Consider the following 17,824-nt stretch of genomic DNA (forward strand, 5'->3'; position numbering starts at 1 on the left):
TAAATTTTACAAACAAAGTCTCAATTTAGGTCTGAAATGGTGGTGAACATGCATTAACATTATTCTGCTTGAGGACTGAAAAGCTCTAAATTGGTCTGAACACAACTCATAAATTATGTAAATTCCTTACCCCACCCACTTTCGTATAAAAATACTGATGATTTTGACATGAAAAATAGAAAACAAAAATGCATCAACATGCATTTACCCTTACCAAAATAATGTAGATTGATGTTATCAAACAAATGAGTGTGTGTTTTCATCCAATTTCAATGAAATAAGTCCGATTTTAGTAGCAAATTAATTTGGTAAACATTGGAAGAAAATGGCATAACTGCATAAGGGGAAAGGCAGTGGCTAGGATTACGGTACCATAATCCTAGCCTCCGAGTCTAGGATTACGTAAGTTCCGTACTTCTAGACAAACTTACGAGGATAGGCTAGGATTACGGAAGTATTTAAGAGGAATCAAATATATCTAAGGACATGTATAAATTATGTTGTAAACATACTTTTTTCCATTTAAAATAGCGATTTTCATGCCTGTCATACTAATTTGTGTTATGGATCCGTTATTTTGGTTTACGATACATTAATAGTGGCGACTACAGTACCATATTTTACAATTTCCATAAAAATATTGGTTTTTTTTTCTCTTTTGTTTCTTTTTAAAAAATAGTGTTGTAATTTTGTTTTTTTGTTAAGAGTATGTCATTATTTCATATTAATGATTTTGCATTTTTTTCTTTCATTTTATTGTTGTTTTTTTTTTTTTCTCTTTTTTTTCTTTTCTCTTTTTATTGATTCTTTCTTTCTTTTCTTCCTTTTTATTGATTTTTTCCTTCTTTTTGGGGGGTCTCTCTTTTTTTAACATTTGACTACAGATTTTTAACAGCTGTTACTCTGTTTATACACCTGGTAGCGAGTGCCGCCATTAATATATCGTTAACCCTAAATGGCGGATTATAACACGATACGACAGGCATGAAAAAATCGCTATTTTAAGTGAAAAAAGTAAGTTTAAAACATCATTTATGCATGTTCTAACATATATTTGATGCCTCTTAAATACTTCCGTAATCCTAGCCTATCCTCGTAGGGTTGTCTAGAAATACGGAACTTCCGTAATCCTAGACTCAGAGGCTAGGATTACGGTACCTTATCCTAGCCACTGCCAAGGGGAAATAACACTCCTGTTCTAAAAACAGTAATGGGTTGGTTTTTCCAACAATTATTTATGTGAATTTATTACTGAACAAAACTTTTCTTTGAATAATCAAAATTCATTTCAGTTGGGAATTATTTCTTATGACTGGGAGTTTTTTGCTTCAAATTGGTAAGAAATGGAGCCTAATTGGCATTGAGAATGGGCCGATATTCGGCCACGTGAGACACGTGGAAAAGGCCCTGCTTGTCAAATCCCTTATCAAAACAAACAATTACTAATTCACCTGTGAAAAACAACTCTTTCCTCCAGCTACATGTGTGTCAAACATGTATAATACACAACAGTCGGTGACACTTTGATTTACTGTGTAAACATGTTTGGCACTCCTCGGCAATTATCAACCCCGTCATAATACTGATTTTTATGTTTGTTTTGAAAAGCGGGAGAAATGGTTTTGGTCGAGAGACGGGAGGCAAGGTGAAAAAATCGGGATTTTGACCCTCCCGCGCGGGAGATCACATGTATGAGCTTTATAACACTGAAGTAAGAGGCATAATTTGGCCAAAATGCATGTCAGATTTATGGGACTTGAAGCTATCACCTAGATTTATAACCCCGAAGACACATAAAGTTTCAATTCAATATCTGCATTACTTTTAGAGACAGGAATTAACTTGCATGCAAAACTTTAACAAGGATTTTCTAAGTCCAAAAGGGTGCATAATTTGGCCAAAATACAAGTCAGAGTTATGAGACATGACCCAATGATGTAAATTGACCTAGAAAAAGGAAACAAGAGAGCCAAGATGGCCCTAGGTCGCTCACCTGAGAAACACACCATAATACACCATAACAGTGTAAACATGTTTGACCTAGTGATTTCATAGAAAAAAATATTCTGACCAATTTATCTTTAAAATTGGCGCAAAACAAGTATTTTCTTTGATTTGACCTAGTGACCTAGTATTTGAACCCAGATGACCCATATTCGAACTTGACCTAGATTTTATCAAGGCTATCATTCTGACAAAATTTCATGAAGATCAGTTGAAAAATACAGCCTCTATCACATACACGAGGTTTTTCTTTGATTTAACCTAGTGACCTACTTTTTGACTACAGTAACAGATGACCCATATTCAAATTCTACCTAGATTTCATCAAGACAATCATTCTGACTTACTTTCAGGAAGATCAATTGAAAAAAAAAACAGCCTCTATTGCATACACAATGTTTTCCTTTGATTTGACCTAGTGACCTACTTTTTGACCCCAGATGACCCGCATTCGAATTTCACCTAGATTTCATCAAGGCAATCATTCTGACTAAATTTCATGAAGATCAATTGAAAAATACAGCTTCTATTGCATACATAAGGTTTTTCTTTGATCTGACCTAGTGACCTACTTTTTGATCCCAGATGACCAATAATCAAATTCAACCTACATTTTATCAAGGCAATCATTCTGACCAAATTTCATAAAGATCAATTGAAAAATACAGCCTCTATCGCATACACAAGGTTTTTCTTTGATTTGACCTAGTGACCCAATTTTTGACTCAAGATGACCCATATTCAAACTTGACCTAGATTTCATCAAGGCAATCATTCTGACTTAATTTCATGAAGATCAATTGAAAAATATAGCCTCTATCGCATACACAAAGTTTTTCTTTGATTTGACCTAATGACCTACTTTTTGACCCCAGATTACCCATATTCATACTTGACCTAGACTTTATCAAGGCAATCATTCTGACCAAAATTCATGAAGATTAATTGAAAAATACAGCCTCTATCGCATACACAAGGTTTTTCTTTGATTTGAGAACTAGTGACCTAGTTTTTGATCCCAGATGACCCATTTTCGAACTCGGCCTAGATTTCATCAAGGTAATCATTCTGACCATAATTCATGAAGATCGATTGAAAAATACAGCCTCTATCGCATACACAAGGTTTTTCTTTGATTTGACCTAGTGACCTAGTTTTTGACCCCAGATGACCCATTTTCCAACTCGGCCTAGATTTCATCAGGGTTATCATTCTGACCAAAATTCATGAAGATTAACTGAAAAATACAACCTCTAAAAATATGTCTCAAAGCTATATGCCTTTAAGTAATAGCTATAATATGTACTTGCACGCAAAGCTTTTACCAGGATTTTCTAAGTCCAAAAGGGGGCATAATTTGGCCAAAATACATGTCAGAGTTATGGGACTTGACCCAGTGAGGTTGGTAATTGACCTAAAAAAAGAAAAAATAAGTTTCAAAGCTATATGCCTTTAAATGATAGCCATATGTACTTGCATGCAAAACTTTAACCAAGGTGTGACGCCGACACAGAAGCCGACGCCAGGGTGAGTAGAATAGCTAGACTATTCTTTGAATAGTCGAGTTAAAAACTAATTCATTGACATTAAAATGTTACTAGAGAAATTTGTTATGAAGGCATATGCAAAATGTACTATAGGTGTACTGCTTGAAAGTCTTTTAAAATATGCAATGAGAGGGTAAGTGTGGAAGAGATTTACCTTCATCGTCTGAACTATCTTCATTTTGATCATCCATGTGCCTGAAACATGTACATGATAATATTATTAAACTTGTCATATCAAGTTTACAACAAAAATGATGAAAAAATACAGCTTCATTGATGTCCCTTGAGTGACATCATACGGTGTCTTTATTTCAAAACTTATTTGCCTTGGCAGAGCATGCTCAATGTTAGCGGATTTTAATAACAGAAATCTTCATATTATCAACTAGAATGTGTCCATGGGACTACATGACAAAAGACACAGATCAACTTTGGGAAAACAATACGTGCGACAAAACATTAAAATGACAATTTTTTCCTAGGTCAGGGGCCATAACTCCTAAAATACTGAATGAATCCGGAAGTGAAACCCCAGGTGCACAACTGCACATGCTGACCAACATTCCTGTAAACTTTTGTGACTCTAGGTCAAATACTTCTGGAGCTACACGCGACACAACATTAAAATGACCAATTTTTTACTAAGTCAGGGGCCATAACTCCTACATGACTGAATGAATCTGGACGCGAAACCCCAGGTGCACAACTGCACATGCTGACCAACATTCCTGTAAACTTTGGTGACTCTACGTCAAATACTTTTGGAGCTAGGCGCGACACAACACTAAAATGAACAATTTTTACAAAGTCAGGGGCCACAACTCCCACCAACTGAATTTAACGAACTTTCAACTTCAAGCGCGGTGCTGAAATATACTAATTCCTTTTGAATTACCGTGCTGCATTTGAAAAAAATAAATGTAGTATTACCTCCAAAGATGTTCTGAATCATATAATCAGCTCATAATGCAATTACCTATGTAAGTTCAACAGCAATTAATACTGCAAAGCAATTAATACTGCAAAGCCAGAGAATTTTAATACAGTTTCATTATTTGTAAAAAAAAAAACAACAACATTTACTACACATCAAAGAAAAGCATAAGAGGATTTGACTCCAGTATGTTTAAAATACTGATTAAGAACACGTGAAAATCATAAAACCTGTATCATACAGTAGCTAACTCATGCAATTATCTTAACACAGGATTTCCATGCAATTTTCGCACTGATTTTGTTCAGCAATCGCAATGTGTTGAAATCTATGATGTAAAAATGTTTCAACAAAGCATACAGGCTCATATACATGTAAGAAATTATTGTATTGTACGACGATTCTAGATAGGCATAAGTATAGATATGGTATACAGTTATCTGAACGTGATGTTGTTGTTTTTTCAACTTCAGGGCCGTAAAAGTTAAATTTGATCAAAACTGCATTTTAAGAAACTTTGTTTGATGGAAGGGGAAGACCTCACTCAATTGCTAATCAGTTCTGTTAATTCAATAATATATCACATCGTATGTGTATTGTGGTAGCACTAAATTTTGGTAGTTTAGGGGAAAGAAGAGCGAAAAAAAATTGTTGATTGAACTGACAGTGATGATGAAACCGAAAACAGAACGATATACAGGTGAGTTCCCTAGGTGTCAGAAAATGCAAAATGTAATGTATTGAATGAATGCCGTTACCTTTATTTCTCATTACACAAGTACAGTCGTTAATGGGAACATGAAAACTGAGACATTTTATTGCCGGGCCCGTGAAAAAAATGTTGTACAATATTTTTATTGAACCACCTCAGTAGCCTAGTGGTAGAGCGTCTGCTTCGAGTGTGGGAGGTCGTGGGTTCGATCCCCGTCACACAAAAGACGTAAAAAATGGTACTGGCAGCTTCCTCGCTTGGCGCTCAGAATTAAGAGGGTAGTGCTAGGACTGGTCAGCCTGGTGTCAGTATAATGTGTCTGGGTGGGGTATCATGTCACGTGTCTACGGCGTGATATTCAAGTGAGGCAGCACTATAAAGTTGGGCATTGTGCTCACTGCTACAAGTAGACACCGTCATTTATATGACTGAAAAATTGTTGAAAAATACGTTAAACACACATACACAGTAGATAGCTTCCAGAGAGAATGATAACGACATTATTCAGTTTTACATAATGATTTATTCAGTTACTTGGACAAAGTTCAGGCGGAAAATTCTTGGCAAATACTTTCAATATAATCTTAAGTGGGATATTGATATTAAACAAGTTTGCAAAAAGTAGCATCATATATTTGGTTATTGTACAGAATCAGAGACTTTTAACAGTATCATATCGAACTTTGTTTTATAAAGCATATATTTAAATGAACCTGGATTACTGGAAAAACGTCTATAATTAACACAAACAAAATCAGATGACTACAAAAACGGGTCTGTAGTACTGTTTTTGAAAAATGAATTTTAAGGTTTTGATCAAGATTTGAAATTAATGATAATTTAAGATTTGATAAGCGTCTTTTTTCCAGAAGGTATGTTTGTGTTTTTTCCAGAAGGTATGTTTTATGTATAAAGTGTCGACTGGTTTACATACTTATTATATAAATGAAATATTTCTGCAAAAGCACGCATCCTGAACTGTATATATCAAATACAAACTGTTAACTATTTAAAGATAGTCTTTTATATTCCGGGCAAATTGTATTGAATTGTTTGCCAATAGAAATCAAAACCTAATTTTCGTTACCATGTTTTAAATTTAACTGTAAAAAATGGATCGATGGATGAATGGATTTTAATGCTAACTCCATTTCATATCTCTTGTTTTATGCATATATAATTTCTTTGATTTCTGTTAAATATTTGTTGCTATATATATACTATGTTTATTTCCGTTTCTTCTATATATGTACAATCATAATACAATACAATAAAACCATTCCACAGTATATAGCTGCATTTTATAAAATAGACACAAGAGACTGTAATAAGTGCACCCCAACACAATTACAAATATACTCTTTAAATAGCACATGTAAGAAACTTTTAAATTAACATAGAATTAACATGGAAAACATTCACCAGCACTTACAGAAGTCAAATGGTAAAGAATACTTATGTATACTAAGTTGAAGCCACTGGTTTCCATGTTAATCCTATGCAATAAGAAATTTACACAGAAAAAAAAATACGTATAACGCTGTAAAATGTTAAGGCAGGTTTTGGCAGACAACCTTATCATATTTAGATTAGTAAACAGGAATATCAGCTTATCATGTTTAGACATGTTTGTAGACATGTTTGTATAATTATTATCAATGCATACAGCTTTGTTAAACTGTTTACTATGATCAAAATACTCTTCATTCTAATCCAAAGAGGGCCCCCAAAGAAGAATAGATTAGCTAAATGGGACCACTATAAATTAAGAATTTTGTTTGTTTTGTTTGTTTTTGGGTTTAACGCTGTTTTTCAACAGTATTTCAGTCATGTAACAGCGGGCAGATAACCTAACCAGTGTTCCTGGATTCTGTACCAGTACAAACCTGTTCTCCGCATGTAACTGCCAACTTCCCCACATGAATTATCAGAGGTGGAGGACTAATGATTTCAGACACAATGTCATTTATCAAATAGTCACGGAGAACATACGCCCCGCCCGAGAATCGAACTCACGACCCCGCGATCCGTAGACCAACGCTTTTACCTACTGAGCTAAGCGGGCAGGCTAAATTAAGAATTTACTGACTGACTTACTTAGGTTACTGACCAACACAGTTTAACTGACCAGCACAGATCAAGACATTTCCCTTTTTGCCGACACACTAACCCGGCATTTATTAGGAGTGCAAGTGCATTTACCTTTAGTTTTGACAGTGCATATATATGCTTTACTGGTATATACAGCATTGAAATACTCAGGTTTTTTCTTTTTCTTGGAAAAATAAATGTAATATAATCATTAGGACATGAAAGTACATATATATTAAAACAACAACAATACCAAATGCATTTAAAATACCTATGACTGCTTTCATTTCACTCATCCTTGATCAGAATGATTTTTACAGGAGCATTCAGGCACAACATGTCCTTTGTTTGAAAGAGCCATGTACATTTGCTTTTTGTAGAAAATACTAGTATACTGCGGTAAATATAGCAGTTTTGTGTATCAGTTTCCATGCTTCTACCTTTAAGATGTTATGCTATATTGTACATGTTCATGATATGGAACTCTAGATAGTATTATCTGCTATTACATAATGATCAGTTTCAAAAAGGAAAAGTGTCGGAAAACTGTAAAAAAGACTTTCTCAGTGTGGGATTCGAACCCATAATCTCCAAGAAATCTAAAAGATTACCTGACAGCGTGTAAAGCAACCTTGTTTTCTACAAACATGACAGAAGAAGAAAAAACATGAAAATCCATTGCTAACCAAATATATATGACTCGAAATGATGTTTGTTCATCATTTTGTTTATATTTTTTGCAGTTTATCTCAGGTAGGAAAGAACAATTTGTATGCAAATCGGGAACTGCGTGTCATGGCAGAGTTCTTGCCTCTATATAATAAAACCTGAAATATTACTTTGAAAAGTATCCGTAAATGTCTTTTTTCTAAAAACAAGAGCTGTCACTAATGGTGACTAATGGTCACTAATGGTGACATGAATTATCAGAGGTGGAGGACGAATGATTTCAGACATATTGTCTTTTGACGTGGTGACCCCAAAGTCAGTAGGGGTCGTGTACTCAATAAGTACTATCAGCATGTGAAGTTTGAAGGTCCTGGGTGCAGTGGTTTGCGAGTAAAGTGCCTTCATGCAAAAAGTTAACATTGGCCCCTGTGACCTTGACCTTTGACGTGGTGACCCCAAAGTCAGTAGGGGTCGTGTACTCAATAAGTACTATCTGCCTGTGAGGTTTGAAGGTCCTGGGTGCAGTGGTTCGCGAGTAAAGTGCCTTCATGCAAAAAGTTAACATTGGCCCCTGTGACCTTGACCTTTGACCCCAAAGTCAGTAGGGGCCGTGTACTAAATAAGTACTATCAGCACGTGAAGTTTGAAGGTCCTGGGTGCAGTGGTTCGCGAGTAAAGTGCCTTCATGCAAATAGTTAACATTGGCCCCTGTGACCTTGACCTTTGACATGGTGCCCCCAAAGTCAGTAGGAGTCGTGTATTCAATAAGTACTATCAGCAAGTGAAGTTTGAAGGTCCTGGGTGCAGTGGTTCGCAAGTAAAGTGCCTTCATGCAAAAAGTTAACGTTGTGACGAACGAACTAACGAACAAACTAACGAACGGACGGACAGTTGAAAACTAATATGGCTCCCTTCAGCGGCATAAAAAAAATCATGTTTTCACTAGCCTATTATAGAGAAAAAGTGCAAATAAAAATAAATGCTGTCACTGTTTTTCTTCCTGATTTAGGGTCATGTGTTTGCTTCAGATCTATGTTTTTCATATTAATCACCTAAATAACTCTATAGCTTTTCGTCTTAAATTTAAGAGATTTTGCCTTCATTCGTAAACAGGTAGTGAAACAATATCCTTGAGGGTCATGGGTTTATGTCCTACTCTGCGGTCATCATTTGTTTACCATTTTGTAATACTTTTTCTTTTTGAAACTAATCACGATACAAGAGGGCCATGAAGGTCCTGTATCGCTCACCTGAGTACCATTGCTCAAAATGATATTATCAAGTTTTGACATAGAGCACATAGGTATACACATTAAATATCATCAGGATAAACATTTTCTTGTAACAGTCCCTTTTGACCAGGTCAGGGCCAATTTCCATACCAAGTTTGAGATTCCAAGGCTCAAATGCTGCATTTTTGTACTAAACATGACTATTCCTTACCCTGGAAGACTTAAATAACATTTAAAACCAATCTCATTAGATGCTGCTGAGATATATTTGTTTACATAAAATAAAGGGAGGTAATTTGTCATAAATTTAGTCAAAAGTTATGTCCAAGTCCATCTGATGGCACAAATGACATTTCAAATCAGTATCTTCATTGGTTAGGCCATTATTTTTTGGTTTACGAACCGCCACGATGACACATGGTCGTAGGAGGAGGGAAAAAAAAATAAAATTAAAAAACAGAATCAGAATTTTTTTTCTCCGTAGAAAACGGACCTTTGAAAGGAATATGGGTAAATTCTACATAACATCACACAGGCTGCATGTTATAATCTTCTTTCCCACTTTTGATGCTTTTTCCTGCAAATATACCTGTGACCTTGGTTATATTTGATTAAAAATGAGCCTTGGGGCTTGTCATAGCAGCTTGAGAAAAAATTTTGTCTAGGTATTTCTGTGAAATTACATTAATATACAGCTGGGCAGGTAGCTGTAACATTTTTCTTGAAAGGACTGTACTATACATAAAAACTGCATATATTCTCACAAACTAAATGATTGGAGACATAGAAGTCATATGTTAAACACTAACTGAAATTAATACCTTCTGTTAAAACAACAGATGGAAGAATCTAATATTCCCCACATTTGAACAACACTGTCAGATCTTAAACCCATGGATATATGATTTTACACTCAGCAGCTTTCAAGCATCTTGGCTGTTTATGGACCCAGTCTGAAACTTAGGGGTACAGCTATATGACAACATACACTGCACTGTGCGTAATAAGCAATTATCTTTTTAAGTGTTAGGAATAGGAAGTGTCTAGCCATCTGGTACACAGACACCTAGCCTATGTCTGTTAACTGGAAGCCTTGCCTTTCCTCATATGGTTTTCTTGGTATTTGTTAATTTATTTTATGAATAGGCCATGTAACACAACAGTTCATCTTTGCAATGATCTTTGAAAATTCTGTTAGTCAATATTTGTCTTGCCACATCTACTGCACAGCTACATTGGAAAAGACAGTAATTACATCTATAATCAACATTAATCTGATGTTAATATATAACGTACAATAATTTCATTAAAAATACGTAATTCATAACTTATAAACAAATAGGTTACCGGACGCCAAAAAGCTGTACAGGCTAAACGTTTGCTTACCGGGCCTTACAATTACACAGTTTTAATGTCCCCTGTACCAGTTTATATCATCAAACAAAAGTACTGTCATCATTGTGTATTTAAATGATATTTTTCGGGAAAAAATGCTTTCAAGTTCGCGTAATAAGCGGTGCATAGAATCACCGTAATAAGCATTGCGCTATTGGAACGACAGTTACCATAAACGTAGTTGTATACTAAATACAGACTGCATATCACCGACAATTGGCCATTTTTTCAGGAAAGCACTACATCGCAACTTTGAATGTTCTTGCATTTTCATTCAAATTACTTCAAACCTCAAAATAATACAGCCTGGGCGAAGCCATTTTTAAACGTTTCGTAAATTGCGTAACAAGCATGCTGATTGGGCGCAGTATATATCGGAAATTTTAATTGGACATTTACGTCATGCATAAGATATGAAGTTTAAAAATAGAATTATAGGAATTCCTAATGTTGATTTGACTTGTTCGCCGTGACGGATATTCGAAGAACGAGATTTTTTTTTTCTTTTTGGAATACGCGATGCATTTTTTCTTCTGCAAGCTTTCATGTCATAGCAGAGGAAATAAAAAAATCACGTTTTTCCAATTTTATTTTTTTTCTGAAAACACGTTTTTTTGAGCAGCGGTTCCGTAAACCGGAAGATCAAAAATAAAAGGCATTAATGAGATACACCCATTTTAATTTGAAACAAAGGGAGGTAATTTGAAATAAAACCAGTCCATAGCTATCTACCCTGATTGCCTAAATCCAGCTAAAGACAATAATGAAATTTCAAATGAGTTCTATAAATATTTACCGAGATAAATCCATTTTTATTAAAATCAGGGGAGGTAATCATGCATTGGTATATGCATGTAGAAGATACAGAGTACAAGCCTTTATACAACAATAAATTAGTAAAGTATTCATATCGATAAATGTTCAATCAAGAGTTATCTAATATGACTATTTCTTACCATGGAAGACATAAATAACGTTTCAAACCAATCTCATTAGAAGCTGCTAAGGTGTATTCATTTAGATAATAAATAAAGGGAGGTAATTTGTCATAAATTCAGTCAATATGTATCTTCTTTGATTGTCCAAGTCCATCTGCTGACATAAATGAAATTTCAGACCAGTATCTTCATTTATTTTTTTTATTTTTTTGATTCGCACCGACACATGAAAGGTCATATGGCGACTTTCCAGCTTTAATGGTGGAGGAAGACCCCAGGTGCCCCTCCGTGCATTATTTCATTACGAGCGGGCACCTGGGTAGAACCACCGACCTTCCGTAAGCCAGCTGGATGGCTTCCTCACATGAAGAATTTAACGCCCTGAATGAGGCTCGAACCCACATCGATGAGGGGCAAGTGATTTGAAGTCAGCGACCTTAACCACTCGGCCATGGAGGCCCCCAGTATCTTCATTAGTTACGGAGATATACCCATTTTAATTTGAAATAAAGGGAGGTAATTTGATATAAAATCAGTCCATAGTTATCTACCCTGATTGTCTCAGTCCAACTAATGACAATAATGAAATTTCAAATATATGTAAATCCTATAAGTACTTACTGATATAAATCCATTTTGATTACAATCAGGGGAGGTAATCAGATAAAAAATAACTCTGGAAGCTACGATTGGATCTGACAGATTCATCATGGAATCCATTTTTTTTTTTTTTTTTTTGGTTGGGTTTAACGTCGCACCGACACAATTATAGGTCATATGGCGACTTTCCAGCTTTGATGGTGGAGGAAGACCCCAGGTGCCCCTCCGTGCATTATTTCATCATGAGCGGGTACCTGGGTAGAACCACCGACCTTCCGCAAACCAGCTGGATGGCTTCCTCACATGAAGAATTCAAAGCCCCGAGTGAGACTCGAACCCACATCGATGAGGGGCAAGTGATTTGAAGTCTCATGAAATCCAAGATTTATTGTTGTTGAAGATATTTTGGAAGTTTGTATCAAATCAAACCATAAATGAAGTCTCTATATGGCTGCAAAAGCAAAAAAAATAGCAAATTTTGGACTTTTAAGGGCCATAACTCTGGAGCCCATGATGGAATCTGGCCAGTTGAAGAAAGGAACCAAGAACTTATGGTGACACAAGTTTTGTGCAAGTTTGATTAAATTCAAATCATAAATGAAGCTGCTATTGTGCAGACAAGGTCAAAATAGCTAATTCAGGCCCTATCAGGGCCATAACTCTGGAACCCATAATGGAACCTGGCCGGTTCAATAAGGAACTGAGATCTTGTGGTGATAAAAGTTGTGAGCAAGTTTGGTTAAAATCAAATCATAAATGAAGCTGCTATTGTGCAGACAAGGTTAAAATAGCTAATTTTGGCCCTTTCAGGGGCCATAACTCTGGAACCCATAAAGGAATCTGGCCAGTTCAAGAAAGGAACCAAGATCTTATAGTGATACAAGTTGTGTGCAAGTTTGGTTAAAATAAAATCATAAATGAAGCTGCTATTGTGCAGACAAGGTCAAAATAGCTAATACTGGCACTTTCAGGGGCCATAACTCTGGAACCCATAAAGGAATCTGGCCAGTTCAAGAAAGGAACCAAGATCTTATGGTGATACAAGTTGTGTGCAAGTTTGGTAAAAATCAAATTATAAATAAAGCTGCTATTAGGCAGACAAGAAGGGTGACTATGTGACAGGTGAGCTAAAAATAGCAACTGGTACTATCTAAAGTTTTAATCATTATAATTTATACAATGTATTCATTATAATAATATAACATTTCAAAGGTAGGAGCGCAAAAAAAGTGAACAAGAGCCATGTTAGACATGGCCAATCTCCCCACCGGGCATATTATAAATGAAGGCTAAAGTTCCTGGCAAGTTAGTGTCTGAAAGTATTAATTTTGGGGAATGCTTTGAAGAACCGTTTAGTTGTGGTTCGCATCAGGGGTTTTTAAAGATGTGGAAGAAAGAATAAGTCAGTGGTGAGGTGGTTTACTGCTAAATTTTATTAATTTTCATGAACAGTATAGCTATGATGTTTTTCTATATGGCTACTGTAAAAAGAAGGAATGGAAAGCTAACAGGGAACAAGAGTGCCAGAATGTCACAATATACACCCGTCACAGCAAATTTCTTTACTCTAGCAGCTGTATTTGCAAATGGAATTTTAATTTTGTGGTTGTTTAGTAATCATTGTAAGTCTTTTGTTTCTCTAAGTCCACAAAAAAGGCCTTACCAGGTAGAGATATCTTAAAATACACCTAAAATTGGGAAGTAAAATCCATGTTGTACCACAGAAAAGTGGTCTTGTTTTTTCCCTACGGTCAATTATAAAAATGTTACAATATAAGTTATTTATAGTAACAACTAAGGGAAGTTAATATTAAAGAAAAAAAAAAAATTGTAAGTCCACACAAAAATCTTTACCAGGTAGAGATTGGTCAAAATACACCTCAAAATTGGATGTAGCATGCATGTTGTACTACAGAAAAGTGGTCTCGATTTTTCCCTACGACTAGTAATGAAAAAGTTACAATAAAAGCTATTTAAAGTAACAACAAAGGGAAGTAATTCTAAAGAAGGGAACTGTGCATGACACTTCGTCTCATGATGGTGTATAATTGTGCCAAATTACATCAAAATCCCTCCATGCATGAAGAAGAAATGCTTCGGACAAAGTCATTCTTGTATCTGACCTTTGGCCTCTAAGTGTGACCTTGACCTTAGACCTAGGGACCTGGATCTTGCGCAAGACACTCTGTCTCGTGGTGGTGAACATTTGTGCCAAGTTATATCAAAATCCCTCTATGCATGAAGAAGAAATGCTCCGGACAAGGTTTTCATTCTTGTATCCTTTGACCTCTAAGTGTGACCTTGACCTTAGACCTAGGGACCTGGTTCTTACGCATGACAATCCGCCTCGTGGTGGTGAACATTTGTGCCAAGATATATCAAAATCCCTCCATGCATGAAAAAGATATGCTCCGGACATTTCTTTTTAAAAAAATATGATAAAGGGGAATAACTCAAAAAATAGGCAAGGGAGAGTTATTGTTCTTGCACACTGCACTTCCTCCTAATGTGTTCTATCAGTGTATGAAGTTTGGAGAAAATCCCTCCAGTACTTTTGGAGTTATGCTCCGGACAAATTTTTTTAAGAAAATAAGATAAAGGGGAATAACTCAAAAAACAGGCAAGGTAGAGTTATTGTTCTTACACTGCATTTCCTCCCAAAGTGTTCTATCAGTGTATGAAGTTTGAAGAAAATCCCTCCAGTACTTTTGGAGTTATGCTCCGGAGAAAGATCGTTGCGGACACACGGACGGACGGACGGATGGAGAGCATTTCTAATATCCCCTTCGCCTTTGGCGGGGGGATAAAAACATATGAACTTAACTTCGATCAGGCCGTTGTCTGTTTATTTTTAGTGTACTCGGATACGGATGATTTCCTTAATCAGAATCATTCTTATAGGAACCACTTATATGTTTTGCTTCTTAATACTGTTCTTATTGTACTTACAACCATATTCAGTAATACTGTCTTTGGAACGAATAGTATTCATTTGCAAAGGGTAGAATGTTCATTTACAATATTGCGTCTCTAAATTGGTTCTTTGATTTAGACGGAATTGAAGGAGAAATTGACTGCTTAGCAATTTAGTTAAAACATAAGTGGGGACTACAGTATATAATATTCACCTAATATCGAAGTCCAGCCGCTTTTGTAAGTAATGCTTTTGACTGAAATATAAAGTTGATATAACCAGATACTTTTTGTGATATATTGTGTTTCTGCACCAAGTATCTGGCTTGTTCTTCGATCGTTTTATGTCTTCTTAAAACATTACTTTTAATATTAACATTTGACATAGGCAACTTTGACTGAATTTTGAAAGGATTGACGTACCGCTTACAAACAGAATATAGAATTTCTCCGATTGACTGACCGCCTCTGTGCTTGGGTGGTTAGGGTCGCTGATTTAAAATCACCATAAGCTCTCACTGATTGAGGGGCAATGGTTCGAGTCCTGCTTCCAACCATGTCTCTTTTTGTAAGAAAGCTGTCAGTTTCTTACGGAGGATGGGAGACTATTACTGGATGTTCCAAGGAACAATTGTTGAGTAAACTGCCTGCCTGACATAACTGAAGTACTGTTGAAAACGAGCGTTAAACCCATCAAATCAAATCAAATTCCTCGACTGACTTTACTCATATACACGTTATGCAACAAGTGATTCCGCATATACTATTTTGATGGCTAGTTCCTCGTTTCAACTATACACACGCACCCATTTAGTTATACATTTGTACCTCATTTAGTCTTTACACTAATTCCCCAGTTTGTTGAAACACACAATTCCACATTTCGTCTATACACAAACACCTGATTTGTAATACACTCACCTCAGTTGGTTTTTAACAAAGTGCCCCATTTTGAATGTGAAAAATCTCATTGCTTAACTATTGAAGATAGCTTTAATCTAAAGCCTCTGATAATTTAAAGATGATAGGAATAAGAGTCGACAGAAATATGATAACTGTAGGTACAGTAATAAAGAAGTTTCCACTTAGTAGGTTTATAACTTACATCCCCGACTGGTAGCGTTTACATGTATGTGTGTGTGTGTGTGTCCGCATGTTTGCGCTGCTGTTGTTTGAGGTGTAGAGACATCACGTTTTTTCGGAGTGTGGCTTTTCCCGTTCAATATTCATCCTTGCTTTTTTCCACTTTCCTCAACACCTCCATCCTTTATCTAACCCTTACCCATTTTTGTATTTTGCAAATAATAAAAACGGAATGAATTTTTGAAGCAACACATCTGCTATATTTTTCCATTTTTTTTTTTTTTTTAGTTTTTTTTGGTGCAGGCCTACTTTGCACTGCATGACTCTATGGCTTTATCTGAGGTGCTCTGAACTTCAAAGAAATCTACCTTACCATTTTTTTTCAAAATCATACACCCTTAACATTCTTAAAAATAAATTGTATACATTTGTCAGTTTATAATTAATGTATACATGTAATCTACTGAAAGATGTTTTTTATGCTGAAGTAGGAAGCATTCATAAACATATCTCTCTTTTTTTTATTAATATGTACATTGCTTTATTCATACCTCCTGATTTTTAGGATTATGTTTAAGTTTCAAATTTCAAATTGACTTTGTGGTTACAGGTAAATGGATCATTTCTCCCTACTTATCAAATTTAGTATTTTTATGTTACACAGCCTGGCTTAAATATCTTACCACCAAGCTATAAAAAAGTAATATACATTTACTCATGGCACTACTTGTAACATTACCTGAAGACTATTTGCTGTAATCATCCACCGAGGCATCCATTTCCATCAAGTGCTAAATATTCAGGCTGCTGAAGACTGATCCTGACAAGAATTAAAATTAATAACCGGTACGTAAAGTCTAATAAAATTCCTCAAAGCTAACTTTTATTGCCCAAAACTAGAAGCTGCCCGCCGATGCTCACATCAATCCTTTCAGTTCTACTGCTTGAAAGTCATTTGAAATATGAAATGAGAGGGTAAGTGTTGGATAAAGTTTTTCTTGTACAATATGACAAGATGGATGCTCCCCAAAATTTGCACTCATTCCACCAGATAATAAAGAAAATATGCACATCTCCTCTTAAGATTGAAGATTCCTATGAATATTTGCTGAACTCCAGGCAGTGGTTGCTAAGAAATACTCCAAACTATAATGGCGTTACAGTTTACTAATGTTGAATAATCAAAGGGCAATAATTCAGTGAAAAATCATTCAACATGAAACACGAAGATTATAATTATCTCAGACTCCTCTCAATAGTAAAGCTTCCTACGAAGTATGGCTAAATTCCAACCAGTGGTTGCTGACAAATATTCCAGACAAAAATTGTACTATAAAACCGAGTCTCAACGTAAGCGTTGACAGGTGGTATAATTACGTGTGAGCAGGGCGCTCTTTGCAGTAGTTTTCACCAGTCAAGGTAACGCTTTCCTTCGCAGTTTGTTCATTATTAAAGCTTTGTTATTGGGAACTGGCCGAGGATGACCTACAATAAACACGCTTTTATGGGGATGTATCGAACTTTTCATATCATTTGTAGTTTTTTCTAACATTCAGGAAATATTCACTGAAAAACACGTATTTGTCTACCGCCCTTTTATTTTCTAGTTGTAAATGGATAAATTAGTGTTAAAATCTCTTGTATTTTCATCACACAGACACGATATACTCACTTTAACAGATCGACCTATTATTATTATTATCATA

At 35.6% G+C, this 17,824-nt stretch overlaps 1 long non-coding RNA gene across 1 annotated transcript in view; it reads right to left on the reverse strand.

Moving 5' to 3' along the window:
• LOC128552707 (uncharacterized) overlaps nucleotides 1-17,824 on the reverse strand; it is a 46,044-nt gene that overhangs the window by 14,512 nt on the left and 13,708 nt on the right. Inside the window, exon 2 of the long non-coding RNA XR_008369150.1 lies at nucleotides 3,706-3,746. This is a non-coding gene — a long non-coding RNA (uncharacterized LOC128552707). The remainder of the gene's footprint in view (nucleotides 1-3,705; nucleotides 3,747-17,824) is intronic.

The sequence above is a fragment of the Mercenaria mercenaria genome, unplaced genomic scaffold, assembly GCF_021730395.1.
Source record: "Mercenaria mercenaria strain notata unplaced genomic scaffold, MADL_Memer_1 contig_3066, whole genome shotgun sequence".
NCBI classification, from domain to species: domain Eukaryota; kingdom Metazoa; phylum Mollusca; class Bivalvia; order Venerida; family Veneridae; genus Mercenaria; species Mercenaria mercenaria.